This window comes from Triticum aestivum, chromosome 2A (genome assembly GCF_018294505.1).
Source record: "Triticum aestivum cultivar Chinese Spring chromosome 2A, IWGSC CS RefSeq v2.1, whole genome shotgun sequence".
NCBI classification, from domain to species: domain Eukaryota; kingdom Viridiplantae; phylum Streptophyta; class Magnoliopsida; order Poales; family Poaceae; genus Triticum; species Triticum aestivum.
The window spans coordinates 691,042,225-691,056,698 of record NC_057797.1 but is presented as its reverse complement, the minus strand read 5'-3'; the positions used below and the strand labels follow the sequence as shown (position 1 = coordinate 691,056,698).

The window sequence follows — 14,474 nt, the reverse complement described above, 5'->3', positions numbered from 1 at the left end:
GTTGGTGGCACGGCCATATTGCAGGACCAAGCAACCACCCCAAATTTAGGGCTCGTTCGGAAGTCCGCTGGCTTCTCCGAAAGCCAGCTTGTCGCGCGAGCTAGTGCTAGCTGGCTTCTCACGGGAGCCAGCGAGCGTTCAGCAGCGACTTGGTACACTGTAGCGAGAGAAAAACGATTCGACGGGGCATTAGCGATAGGAAAACGGTTCGCTGGGTGGGCTGTAGCATTTCGGGATGGCATGGAATGTAATATCCGGCAACTCCCGCTTCTCCAGAATCTAGGAGCTGGGGCGGGGCTGCTTCCAGAAATTGCACTGGAGCCGAGTCAGATTCCAGGAGCCAGATTCCAGGAGCCGGGTCGTTCGACTGGCTTCTCGCCAGCTTCTCGAGAAGTTGGATCGTGGAGGAGATCCGAACGGGCTCTAGTCGCCCCACTTGTCCCCAAATTCCTAACCCTAACCCGAAGATGGCGGCGGCTGAGGAGGGGAAAGCGGAGGGGAAGATGGCGGCGGCTGAGGAGGGGAAAGCGGAGGGGCTGATGGGGGAGGGGAAGATGGGGGAGGGGAAAGCGGAGGGGAAGATGGGGGCGGCGGAGGCGATGGAGGTGGATCTCTCCTCTCTTAGCCGCTCCAACCCCTTCGTTGAGGTTAAATTCGGCAATGATTTCGTCGACATTCCCTACTACGCGGACGAGAGCCCCGCCTGGTTGCTGCTCGTCGGCGTCATAAGCGGCGCCCTGCGCTTCCACCGTTTTCGCGTGGCGAGATCCGGGCGAATCTCAGGTCAGAGCGAGGACAGGCTCGAGATTTTCCACGACCTCATGAAGCCGCAGGGGTGCAGCTCGAGCGCCAGCGCAGCCCTGGTTCCTGACGGTCGCTCGCTCTGCCTCCTGCAGCGGGTCGAGAAGGCGCAAACCGACGCCCTGCAGCTGCAGCTGCCGGCCGAGGAGGAGCCGCCGGCCGAAGTACCGCTTCCCCCGCTGGATCCAAGCATGCGTGGCCGGTGCATGCCCATCTCGGCCGACGGCCACATATGGGCCGTGTCGGCTACCTATTCTTCTGGCACGAGTTTCCGTATCCTAGTACAACGCCTGGTCATTGAAGAGGAAGAGGGCGCAGCTTCCCAACGTTGGGAGCAGGTCGGCCCCCCCTTCGACCAACATTGCAAATTCGAGCCCTCCCTTCCCACCATATGGGGTCTTGACTTCCTCCAGGGCTACGCGGTGCTCCCTGGCCATGGCCGTGAGGGGGGCACCCTCATCCTGCTCTCCCTCCAAAACGGTCTTTTCTTCACTTTCAATTGCTCCTCCCCTGACTTGGGTTGGACCAAGGTAGTCCAAACCTCAGAGGACAAGGATTACGTCCCTATCCTCGGCCGTGGCCTCTATGTACAAGAAACCAATGCCATCTACATGCTCCGCAAAAATGTGATCTATGAATACAAGCTGGGATATGAAGAGAGAAGTCTGAAGATTGGTACCCCTATGGAGATTATATTTCCTTGTGTTGCACGAAGCAGAGCCCATGGCTTCCTCACCCATCTGGGCTCGGGCGTCATGTGCTCTGTCTTGATGAGTACGGCGCTCCCATGCTGGCAGGACCACCTACACGCCATTATCACCACCTTCCAGCTTGGTCCTGGCCCCCACATCAAGGTCCTGCACTCCACCTCCCGCCAGCTGGACGTCTTGCCCATGGAAGACATCAATGAATTTGAATTCCGCTTTCTTCAGTAAGTTTCTCTGTCCACTAAAGCCATGTACACATTTTGACCATTAATCCATGCATTCATTTTGGTCATCTTGCTTACAAATTATATTAATCTTTTGCCCACTAATCAATCACTTAGAGAGTATAAGGATGACAAGGTGTTGCCTCAAGTCCATGAAGTCCATGATGCAGAGGAAGTCCATGAAGAGAAAGCGCTTCATGATCCTTGCAATACTTGCAGGTCTTGTTCCACAAGCTTGAGCTTAGCTTAGATATTTTATTCCAAGTTTCTTGTGCATGACATATTTTCCTTCTTGCACGCAGGCATCATCTCCCACCACTTCCTCCTCCTCCCTATGTGAAGCCACATATGGACAATGAACTCTTGTTTATTATCTGCCAAGCTGGTTCACAATCATTTATCTATAAAACAAGTCTCATGGATCTGAATCCAGATCTGAGTCCAAGGTTAGGAATAGCCACTCCTCTCAAACCGCATTACATTGTACCTGGAGATGATCATGGTCCGAGGCATTTTTTTGTCAGTGGCTCAGAACTATATGCTGTCTCATTCCTAAAAGATGGCATGTATGTGCTTAACCTGGACACCAGATGTCAGCATCTTGATCCCCTTGCAAGGCGGCCTGTTTCTTCTGTTGACCCTTTTATCATGGCTATCCAAGTTGGTAGGGCAACTCTTGCTCTTACTGAAACTCTCCAAGTTTACCGTAAGGCCCACCTTGTTTGTCCTCCTCGATCCAGCTCATGGGTGCGCTGCATGACAGATCACTCTCAGATTCCTGACAGGAAGGTCAAGCTGTCCGGATATGTTGTAGTGAGTGATAATTCCTTTATAGTCTGTGATACTCTCACATGTTCTTGTCTTCACTTTGACCTGGATGCCAATAAGTGGCATGTTGTCATGCCTTGGGCTCCATGGGGAGAATACCCGCCGAGGGATATGTCTAGTTATCGCTTTCTAAATGGCAGATGTGTATTTGTGGATGGTTTTATCTACACATGCTCAGGAAAAGGGCTTGCTGCTTATGAACTACTCTATGAAGATAATTGTGTGTATCTAGACATCCCAATATATTTGCCACTCTCATGGGAGAGTGAGATGTGGCGGACTGAAAGAATGTGTTTGGATTATGCTGGCAAAGATGTCAACTCCGGTGCCATCTTGTTTTGGGTGGTGCAAGGTGAATATCTCCCTGTCTCTCTCCCTCTCTCTTTTATGCATTTCATGAAAGATGCCATCACCTCTAATGTTCTTTGTATATATAGGTTTGCAAATGAAATATCGTGACCCCCAGAATAAGCTATGGATCACAGCAGTGAAGGTTGAGGTGGAGAAAACACCCAGGAAGAGCATGACACCGGTGGGAATTAGGCATGTGGTCTCTGCCACACGTCTCATTGATCAACAGGAAACAATGGATCAGAAGGAAGTGATCAGTACCAGATGTTGTGCTGTCTCTTTCTGATGCGCTTGCCATTATTTTTTGCTCATAAGTCAACTTGTACTTTATTTTGGTAGATTCTCGTTGCACCAGCTAGTGACAAGTGAACTTGTATGATCCTCTTGCTTCTTCTGTGAATTCTCACAAGTCAACTTGTACTTTATTTTGGTAGACTCTCATTGTACCAGCTAGTGACAAGTGAACTTGTATGATCCTCTTGCTTCTTCTATGAATTCTCACAAGTCAACTTGTACTTTATTTTGGTAGACTCTCATTGCACCAGCTAGTGACAAGTGAACTTGTATGAGCCTCTTGCTTCTGTGAATTCTCACAAGTCAACTTGTTCTTTATTTTCGCGGACTCTCATTGCACCAGCTAGTGACAAGTGAACTTGGATGATCCTCTTGGTTTTCTGTGAATTCTGTGAACTTGTATGCACCTTGCTTGGAACTGTGAATTTATCGCTTTAGAATTTTCGTTTAATTTGTTGCTTTAGAATTGTGGTCTCCCTGAAGTTACCATTAAAATATAATCACAAAGTTGAGCATTAATTTGGGACCACAGAACGCAAATCATATGAATCATGTTTTTTTGTGGAACTTAAATTACGTTTTTTTATTCTTTGGGAGGCAAGGGAACATAAAATTAGGTCAGGGCATCTCCAACACTGATCTGCAAATTTTCTCTCGTGCTTATATGTACGCTTTATTCCTGTATATGTTCCTCTAAAGGGCAATTTGAAATTCAAATAAGTCTGATCCATAGCGCGCGTTCGATGGCAAATTTGACAAATCTCTACTCTCTACCCAATATTAAAGGGAGGATTGTTTCTCCACTTTTTTCGTGCACCAGGCCTTTTCGTACGTTCCGTTCCTTTTTTCGTACGTCTGGTCGTCTTCGTTCGATTCCCACGTTGGGTAGTATTAAAAAAACGCTGGTAGGCTTTGGGCCTTGGCCCATCACCCGCTCCAGACACCCTCCAGACCGCTCGCCTCGCACCTCCCGCTTTGCTCGCTCGCCTCTCCAGATCGCCTCCCCAGGTCGCCCTCAACAGCAGTTCCAGATCGCCCTCGGCAGTAGCTGCAGGTCACTCTAGATTGCCCTCAGCAGCAAGCCAGCAACTCGCCTGCCGGATGAAGAGCCTCTTCTCCGAGCAAGGCCAGCTGCTCCTCCACGCCTCCGATTTATCCTATGCCTCCGAGCTCGCACCTTCAGAACTCGCGGCAACGACTCCGCTTCCCTCTCCTTGTCCGCGCCAGTGATGGATGCCTCATTTTCTTCCTCCTCCGCCTTCGGATCAAGTGTTGCACCATCTTCTTCCTCCTCTTGCCCCCGGATCTTCAAGTGCAGCTCCATCTTCCTCCTCAGCCTCCGGATCAGCAGTAGGTACTCCTGCACAAGATATACATCCAGTTTGTAAAGAGAGCATCTTGCAAAAAAAAAAGGTTTGTAAAGAGAGCTTGATCAATTAAAACTGTAGCGTAAAGTGGAGTAAGAATTCAAACTGAATAAAATAGGCTTGTGCCATGTGGGAACAGGAAACATGGAAGAATTGCATTGAGAATGTCAGGACGAGAGAGGAGTACCCAAACTAGCATTACTCAAACATATACTCCACAATCAACTTGAGAGTTCACCAAATGCCAGGTTGGACCACATTAGCAAAGCATGCTCCACAATCAACTTGAGAGTTGAAACTTACAAAAAAAGAATTTATAACAGTATATAGATTTCTCTGTGTTGCATGCTAGAGATGCATAGAGCAATGTTATCGAGAATTCAGTAAATGGTGGTACGCAAAAGGAATTTTTTTAGTTGATTCGTTCAGAGCCTTGGTTCAGTTCTTGGTACAGAAAGAACTGCGTGCATTGTCAGTTATGGAGTCAGATGTAAAGATCAAATATACAAACAACTGCAGCATACAGAACCAATGACCAATACAGGAGTGCGGTCTATAAATATCTTTCTCGTGAAAAAAAAAACTATAACATCTTAACCGAATAAAGGGAGGTTGCTTAGAAAATATCAGCAATGATTTCTTTGGAAATATTTGGGTAAAACAAATTGCTTCTCATTTGTAAAGTAGATAAGGAAATTCTAGGGAAGCAAGGGGGAGAGACAGAGAAAAAGTGAATATCACATGAGCATCTTAAGGCATACCATATTATCAGAAAGCGAAAGACCTAAAGAGCACTAGGTGAAATCATGCCACACTAGATTTTCGTGATACTGCTAGCCTCAAGTAGCCTGCACACACGAGTTCTTTCTAATAACCACATACTCCATGAATTACTTACATTCTATTTTCTAGCATTAGCAACAACTTCACTCCCAACTCAAAAGCCTAGGCCAAATACTGAAATCAACTGATGCGAATTTGGCAATTCCAAGTTCAGTAGCAACATAAAGCTTACCAGCTATACTTTGGGAAAAAACAACTCCAAGTTCATTCTTGGCATTTGAAAGGTAGTGTGCCCTTGCATCACCAAGAGAGAGCTTTATACTGTTTTAGGTTTGCAATCTCAGTTGCACGAACATCTTGCTGCCTACAACAAACATGAGAGCAGGGCATGAGCAATAATTAGTGAAACAATGATAAGCAAGTTTATAAATCATGTATGTAGAAAAATAGGGGTAAAGAGAAAAAGTAATTCATGTTCCTGCAGATTGCTTATTTTCAAATTGTTGCATCATCTACTAGAGCAGCATGACATTTTCTCTGCCCACAAGATTCATTTGATACAAAACTAGAGCAGCACGAAATTTTCAAATTATACTCCAACTACAAGTTCTGGAAACAGCCTCTTACAGAAATGTAGGGAAAGGCTGCGTACTATAGACCCAAAGTGGTCGGACCCTTCCCTGGACCCTGCGCAAGCGGGAGCTACATGCACCAGGTTGCCCTTTTTTTATACTCCAGCTACAAGTTCTTTACAGTTCGACTAAACTGACTGCAGTGAGTAAGCAAAACATCTAAGCAAGCACATCCAGAGAGGGGATGGCGGAGAGGATGCTGACCATGTCGGTGCGGAGGGCGTCCCCGAACCCCTGCTCCTGGTCGGCCAGCTCGTCGGCCGAACCGCAACCCATGAAATCACTGGAGGGGCTTCTCCCCGGTGCTATCCATCCCAGCACGACCCCTGCTCCTCCGCAAGGGAACACTGAACATTGGTACACAAGAAATATGAATAAATGCACCAGATATATGAATAAATGCAAGCATGTTCATAAAAAATAAACTGGCTACTGTTCTCTGCTCCAATACTCCAGATAGTCGCAAACACAAGCATGTCATTAGTCCTTGTGCTATTAGTCGCAACAATACATTCTGTCTATTCCAATTTTCCCACTAGACAGCAAGATCACGACACATGCAAACAAACATGGAAACATGGTAATAGCATCAGGGCGTCACCTGAATATTTATACTCGAATAAACATAGAAATATCAACATAGCATCATCTGTATTGAGAATCAATGCTAGAAGAAAAATGAAAACATGGAATTTAGCACCAGGAAACATGCAAAAACTTGTTCAGGCCAAAGATATGATCAAGACACCAGGACACGTCATCTATATTACAATTAACAACTCCAGCATTTGTACTCCTATGATCAGCAGAAGCAAGCATTAAATAAATGGAGACATGCATCACCGGGAAAGCAAGATAAGCATCGCAGCAATGGATTGAAAAGAAGAAAGAAAAATGGACCTTTGGATGTGAAGGTCACCACGCTGGGCGAGACCCTGCCTTGTCGGCCTCGGCCTCCTCGTGGTGGCGGTCACGCGCGCGGGGAGCTGGGATCTGGATCGGGGAAGAAAACTGGCGCGGACAGTGGCGGAGGACTCTGGTCGGCTCTCCCCTCCGTCGGCCAACACGCGGGCAGGCGAGCTCGACGGAGCGCCGCACATCGTACAATCGATGCACGCATGCGCCGGCTTGGGTCCGTGGTTCGTGGGGGCGATGTAGTTCTCCTTGAGGCGGAGGCACCGGAGCTGTGGCGAGATGTGTCGGGAGAGAGAAAGAAAGGGGATGGAGGAGAGATGCGTCCTTGGGGAGCGCTGGTGGGGTGCGGTGTGTCTCAGGATAAGGGTGGACTGCAGGTTGAAGGTGAAAAAAAATGAGGTAATATCACCGAAAGTCATAGAACTTGCGCTCAATATTCAGTTTGGTGCTAGAATTTTAAAAATACGGATTTGTGGTTATCTAACTTGACATCGCGTGCAAATACGGTCACAAAATACGCATGCGGACATATCAAGGTGTATGGGCCTACTTGTCAGTGAGTGATGGCCTTTGGCCAACTTATTTTTGCACAAAACAACCTTACTATTTTTTATTTGCGGGAAAGGCCAACCACTGTACAGCAGCATATTGATACAAAAATTAACGGAAAGGACGGACCTCTGTATAGCATATAGGTACGATAATTAACTAAAATATCAGTGAGGCGGGACTCGAACACACGACACAAATTAAGGACACAAGATCCTCAAAAAAAATTGAGGACACGAGCCACTCTAGCCAACCAACCAACCCTTGATGTTCATATTTCAAGTATGGATAACAAACTAAGATGTATTGAATGTGGAGCCTAATGACATTTAATTTTTCGTACCTATGAGCAGTGGGTCCTACCTGTTATTGCACATTGAAAATTAACAGGAAAAAGTGTGGCCCCCAGCTCTCGAACAAACAACCAAAGAGTGGCATACAAGACATTCTAGCCGCTACAACCTACACATATTACACATCTACGGTGAATAACTAGTCTTAATGTACTAGAAATATGTAAATACTACGTAAACAATAATTACAACAATAAAAATAACGTCTAAATATGTGTTATAAATATTGTACATACAAACTATATAACCTACTTTTAAATTTGTTCACGTATTTTAAAAATATTCATATATTTAATTTATGAATTATAAATTTTGTATCCTTTAAAATAAATATTTCCAAAATTAAAATTACAAATATCATTTTAACTTTACAAACATTTCAATAATTGTTCTCGCATTTGTAGAGTTCAACTTTTGCGTAACTTAAAATGTAAACATTGACATGAATATTCAATCATGTATAATATTGAAATTATATAATTTTTCGAATATAAGTCATGAGTAAAGTTTATACACAAGTGAATAATTTCGAAAATTTAGTAAATGTTTGAAGTCATCATTTTGCATGATTTAAATATAAGCCTTGAGTGTGTTATTTTTCTTGGATTCATTAAACATATTTGTTTAATAAAAAAATTCAATGTCATTTTAACTAAATATTTTTTATATAAATATGCATGTGTATATTTAAATGTTTTTATTTACTAATAATGATCGCTTGTATGTATAATATTCTTGGAACATAAATTTGTTAATTATGTTTTACAAATATCTTTAGAAAATAGCAAGTGCAAAATGGGCCGCAGTATCCGCAGAAATAAGCCGGCAATGGCAACCCCCTTCCGAAAGACTCTGTTTTACAGCTCTGTCAAACCGTCTTGATGTGCAATTGGCCAATTAGTATCACTCCGATTGTTTTACTGCTCCACTTGTAAGTACTATGTTGATGGCATTATATTTTATCTTAATGTGTCAACCTACTGAATATGACTTCTGGTCCTGCTTAATGGAATCAACTGTAGCAGTACGTGCCTCTACATATTTTAGGTTAAAAAAAGGACCGGTAAAATAGCTTAAATGGGCTGCAGATGTACACCAATTCCTCATAGATGCGGAAAAAAAATGCCATTTAAGTTCCACGTTCAATAAATCTAAGTTTGCTATCCATACATGAGATGCGAACGTGAAGGGTGGGTTGGCTGGAGTGGCTTGTGTCGTAAACATTGACCGCAGGTTAAGTATCTGCTCACCCATTTTTTGTGTTAATTTTTGTACCTATATGCAGCACAACAGTCAGTTTTTTCCACAAATAAAAAAAATGTGAGGATGTTTTGTGCAAAAGTTAGTCAGGCGAGCAACATCACTCATTGACAGATGGGGTCATACACCATGATACGTCCGCATGCGTATTTTGTGACCATATTTGCATGGGATGTCAAGTTAGGTGACCAAAAATCCATATTTTTAAAGTTCTAGCACCAAACTAAACATTGAGTGCAAGTTCTATGACTTCCGATGATATTACATCAAAAAAAATCCGAGGGCATGTATGCAAAATAGTGTCTACAAATTGAAGCATTGCATGGGACATGGGTATCTAATTTTCGACATCACACACTAAATGAAAGTGGATAACCAAGTACACTAGCTAAGTCATGTGAATAATCATAGGTTTTCTATATTTAGATGTTAGTTTAGGTCAATTATCTATGTGTGCAATTCTTTTCTCTTTCTCTATGCAGCAGCCATCAATTGAGCGATTTCGTGTCCTATCTGTGAGGCGTTGCACAGTGTAGTGTGGCGCCTTCGTGTCGGGCGTCACACAAAAAGGTCAGCCCCGTGAAATAGTTTCACGGGCAGTTCACTCTGTGATTTGATTTCGTCCGTAGGTCAAATTTGTCAATTTTGCCGCGTTCGATAACAACAACAAAAAAGAAGCTATTGCCTTATATGAATAGGCTAAATAGGCCTTTAAGATTTATTAGGAATTCTGAAAATACTATAGGGCTAGCCAAAAAATAGACTAAATTCAAGCAGAATCCGCCGGCCTATTCCGGCTTTCCAGCTGCTCACATGGTATCTTCTCAAAAAAAAACTGTTCACATGGGACGACCTCCTCGTATGTGATATTCGTCACCGCCTATGAAGGTCTACTCCGGTTTGCTTTAATCTTGATTCTGCTATCAATATGCATGTGTTGAGTTGAACATGAGTACTTTTTTTTTGCGGGAAACATAGAGCTTTATTCAATCAATTCCTGCTCCAGCGTGATCAGCCATCAAGCTCGTCACTAGGAAGCCGAGAGAAGAGTTCATCCAACAATCAGTCACTCCTAGTTGCTTGCATGCTTTGCACACAGGTGCGCTGAATTGTTGGCTTGTCTCAATACATGATGAACATCAAAACTAAGAAAAGTTGAGGCTAGCCCTTCAATTTCGAGAAGAATAGGCGCTATAACAGAGCGCGAAAATTGTTGCGAGTTCCAGAGCTGCACCAACTCCAGACAGTCTACTTCAAACACCACTCGCGGATAACCTCGAAGCTTGCCGAAAATAACTCCGTCTCGTAGAGCCAGGGCTTCTGCTATGAGCGGATCCGTGACATTATGATGCGGCTTGCTCCAGGCAGCAACAAAGGCGGATGAGGTTTTTGCAAGACCCCCGCTCCACTTCTGTTTTCAGTCAGCGAGACGCTAGCGTCCGTATTTATCTTTAGCCACTCTTAGTCTGGCGGTCTCCAACCATAACCAGGCATGATCCTGGTATGTTCATCTGGAAGCTCTAGCAGCATTAGAGCTTCTCTGATCCGCTTCAAGGACTGGCCTGGATTCGGACTCTCTTTGTCATGTGTTATGTTGTTGTGAGAGGTCCATATAGCCCACATGACAGTAATGATCTTCGGTCGGTCCCCTTCATTGATGCGTGTGTCACACAAAATATCCTTGCACCAAGTGGTCGGATGTAGGTGTGGCAGCTTGACATTGAGCCATTTCCTAGTTTCCGTCCAGAAGCTTTGAGCATGGGAGCACTTGATGAATGTGTGCACCATGTATTCATCTGCACCCTTGCACATCTTGCATCGGGCCATAGTCGCAATATGCCTGTGTCTCAGTGTTGATTCAACTGGCAAGATACCGCTGAGAACCCGCCACCAGAAGACACGGGCCTTGGGTAGCACCTTGAGCTTCCAGAGTCGAGTCCATAACTGTTTGTCATTCTCAGAAGTTTCAGTAATCGCCCCTTCCTCTAGAGCTAAATGCTTGTTACAAGTCATTAGAGCACGATACGCGGATTTTAAAGTATAGGATCCCGACCTCTCATGAGCCCATGCCCAGAAGTCGTCATCACCACCTTGCCTGAGTGGTAAATTCAAAATTGCATCGGCGTCCGGTGATGTGAAATAGCTCCGAATGAGATCAACTTTCCAGCTCCAGTTCTCTTTATCAATAAGGTCTGAAACTGTGTGAAGATTAGCACTCCCAATCTGAGTTGAACATGAGTACCTGCTCACTTCATCGGGACATGTTGAGAATTGTGCTGTATTTTTTTTCTTATCTCTGAAATTTATCAGCCTTGTGTTATGTGGGTCTCAAAAGAATCTGTAGAACAAACTCTCCTCTGTTAATTAGAGATAATGTCACGTCCTAAGGTAAAAATATCTGTTGTCTCAACCTTCTAGCTAAGTTTAAGTTGATTCTACAACGGAAGAACTTATTCCTGCTACTGAATTGTTCTATGGTCCAATAGTATCAAACTGCATCCCTGGTAATGTTTTCCTGATTTTCAAACACATGCGATGGTAGGATATCGCCATATTGATTGTGCTCCAGCATATTCCGAAATCAGAGAGAGGTATTAGTAATCACTTGCATCATAGCTTTACAAAGAACAAAAAGGCATTCAAAATATCCTTCCAGAGTTGTAATATTGTTCGATTTGATTTGAAAATATACCATACCATATACTGACTAAACTGATTTCCATGCCTCTCCGTAGATCAGCTTGGTCCTGAAGAAATTATTGGAGGATGGTGTGGTTAGGCATCTGTTCACCTCCAAGATATGGTCAGGCTTGATTTTTTATATTCAGTTTGAAGCAGCGTGCGATATAGATACGCTTCCTTCTCCTTACAAATATTCTGGAGTTGCAGGTTCTGTGACCATGCACCTGAAGACGTGCGAGACGCAATTGCCGCCACCCTTCCTCCTGTACAATTCTCTACCCAATCGTAGCATCTTTGCCTTTCTGCAGCTACGCCGACGTTTCCTCGCTTCCTCTTGGCTGGCCGCGATGGCCTTCCTTAGTGATAACGGCAGAACCATGTCCATCAAGACTGGTCGCACGGCTACGTGCGAAGGCAAGCTCGCCGTACCGCGGGCGCACGCTGCATACAGTCCGGCATGGACACCTTCAGTTCTGAATTTTCCCTTGCAAGAGAAGGTGGAACATGGTTTTGCTGCAGCTAGCCTCTTCCTTCACCCTCCGTTGGGTGGTGCCAAGGATCAAATCGACAAATATGAGAGGTAAGATGTGTAATGTAAACTATTCTTCATAAACATGTTGCTGTTCTCATCTTACAACCATCAGATAATACCACGACAGTTTAGCTTAGTTACTAAGATGATATACGTAATAGTTTGAGAAAGTTCAACACGATATTAAATTGAATTAGGGGCATCCTAAATGACAAGTTATATTTCTCTCATGTCCATGGACATCTTGAAAGGAATCACAAAAGTAGTTATATTTTGTTTGTTCTGTTGCAGGTTCTTAACAAATGTCAATTCTTCATAGCTGTCCTGGAGAAAGAAAGGGAGTGGGTTCACTTGGTAGGAAAATCAAAAAAGTTTAATTGTGCCTCGTTCTTTCTTATGTATTTGGAGCTCATTTTTTAGCTTCTAAGAAATTTCCAGAATAGCCAATTGTGCCTCATTCAAAGTTCAAGATAGGGTGAGCAATGACGTACATGTGCAGATGTGCTACTTATTTTGTCAAACCATCAGCAGTCCTAGGCGCATTTGATACATCCATTTGGTAGCAAAATTTCTGGAACCGAAGAGTACTAAACTACTCTTCACATTCTCCAAAAAGACCACTAGGTAATCCTCACTGCTTTAATTTCTTTCTTACAATTCAATAGCCTTTTCTCACTGTACAATTTTGGGGAGTATTGTTGCTTGATCAACTGCTTTACTTAGTGCTCGGTTTGCGAGTCTGACAGCTATAGGAATAAGAGTATTCGATGATTGGGAATTTAAAGGATATGAGATATTATTTGCACATATAATTTTGAAGTATGGTGGTGGGGCGAATCAGAGTTGGGATGGCCAGGGTTACGGCGACTACGGCAGAGATGGTCCTCGGTACAATTGATATGGGCAGTGGGGCGATGATGGATACGATGTATACGGCGAGGGTCAGCACTGTGGGTCGTCCTCGGGTGGTGGTCGAGGTAACAACTGGCATAATGGAGGCGGACACTTTCAGGGACCGCCCGGGAATTTTGTTGAAGTAGTTGCTGGATCTACCACTACAAAAAAATACACTTCCGTAATGATACATGTTTGTCACAGTAGGTCGCGTTTTTTGTCATGCATATACATCCATGACAAATTTATGACAGAATCAAGATAGTCATACCTGTGCTGTCGTAGAAGTGTTCCATGACATTACCAAAATTATCATCACGGAAATGTCCACTTTCATGACGATAAATCGCGCGTCACAGAAGTGCTTTCGTTAAGGGTGACCGACACGTGGCATTCACCGTAACGGAACGCCGTTAAGCTATCGGGTTGGGTTTTGGATCCGATAACCCGTTAACAGCCCCGACCAATGGGAAATTTCCACGTTTAAAATTCTTATTGGCCGGATGAAACACGTGTCAGCTCGTCAGTGAGTCAGATAGGCGCCTATGATACGTCGACACGTGGCACGGCCCAACAGAGACCCATTCCTGTGAAAAGGCCGGCCCGTTTGACTTGGTCAAAAGCTGGCGGCCCGGCCCATGGAAAGCCTGTTAACAGCCTGTTCGCATATAGCCCATTTACAACCCGCTAACCCAAGGCCCGTTACGCCCTATCCGAATTAGGCCCAGTAGCGTCATCTGGGCCATCCAATATGATTCCAGCCCGTTTTCACTTCTGGCCCATGTATGGCCCATGACGTCTTTCGGCCCATATGAGGCCCTATGTAACTCTTGGCCTATTAACGGCCCGTGGTGAAACTGGCCCGTAATGAACAGTGTATCACTTTACACCCATTAACGGCCCGTGGTGAAACTGGCCCGTAATGAACAGTGTATCACTTTATACCCATTAACGGCCCGTTATTCCGTTGGGCCGTTTCCAGCCCATGTTATCTTTCGGCCTTCTCAGAGCCCATTTATTCTTGGGCTCATTTCCAGCATTCGTTTACTTACGGCCCGTTACTGTCATTTTCTGCTTGTGGGCCAAATTCAGCCCGTGGTTACAGTCGGCCCGTTTGTGGTCCGTTAATACGTTGGGCCGTTTTCATAGCGTCATCAAATACGGCCTATTAACGATGGCCCGTTACGGTCGGCCCATGAACGGACGATTCCAACTCTAGCCCGTTTACGGCCATAATGCGGCCTGTTATTGGCCCATGTTTGGCCAATCGATCATACGGCCCGTATAAGGCCCATTGATGAT

The 14,474-nt window shown here is 44.6% G+C and overlaps 1 long non-coding RNA gene and 1 pseudogene across 1 annotated transcript; one reads left to right on the top strand and one right to left on the bottom strand.

The window, feature by feature from the left end:
* The first annotated feature begins 217 nt into the window (after nucleotides 1-217).
* Nucleotides 218-3,336, top strand: LOC123190271 (uncharacterized; annotated as a pseudogene).
* A 580-nt stretch (nucleotides 3,337-3,916) lies between these two features.
* LOC123190272 (uncharacterized) lies at nucleotides 3,917-7,251 on the bottom strand. The gene is made up of 4 exons (XR_006496266.1): nucleotides 6,888-7,251; nucleotides 6,192-6,334; nucleotides 5,588-5,719; nucleotides 3,917-4,565 (listed from the first exon to the last, which is right to left on the bottom strand). It is a non-coding gene; the product is annotated as an uncharacterized lncRNA (long non-coding RNA).
* Nucleotides 7,252-14,474: the final 7,223 nt, after the last annotated feature.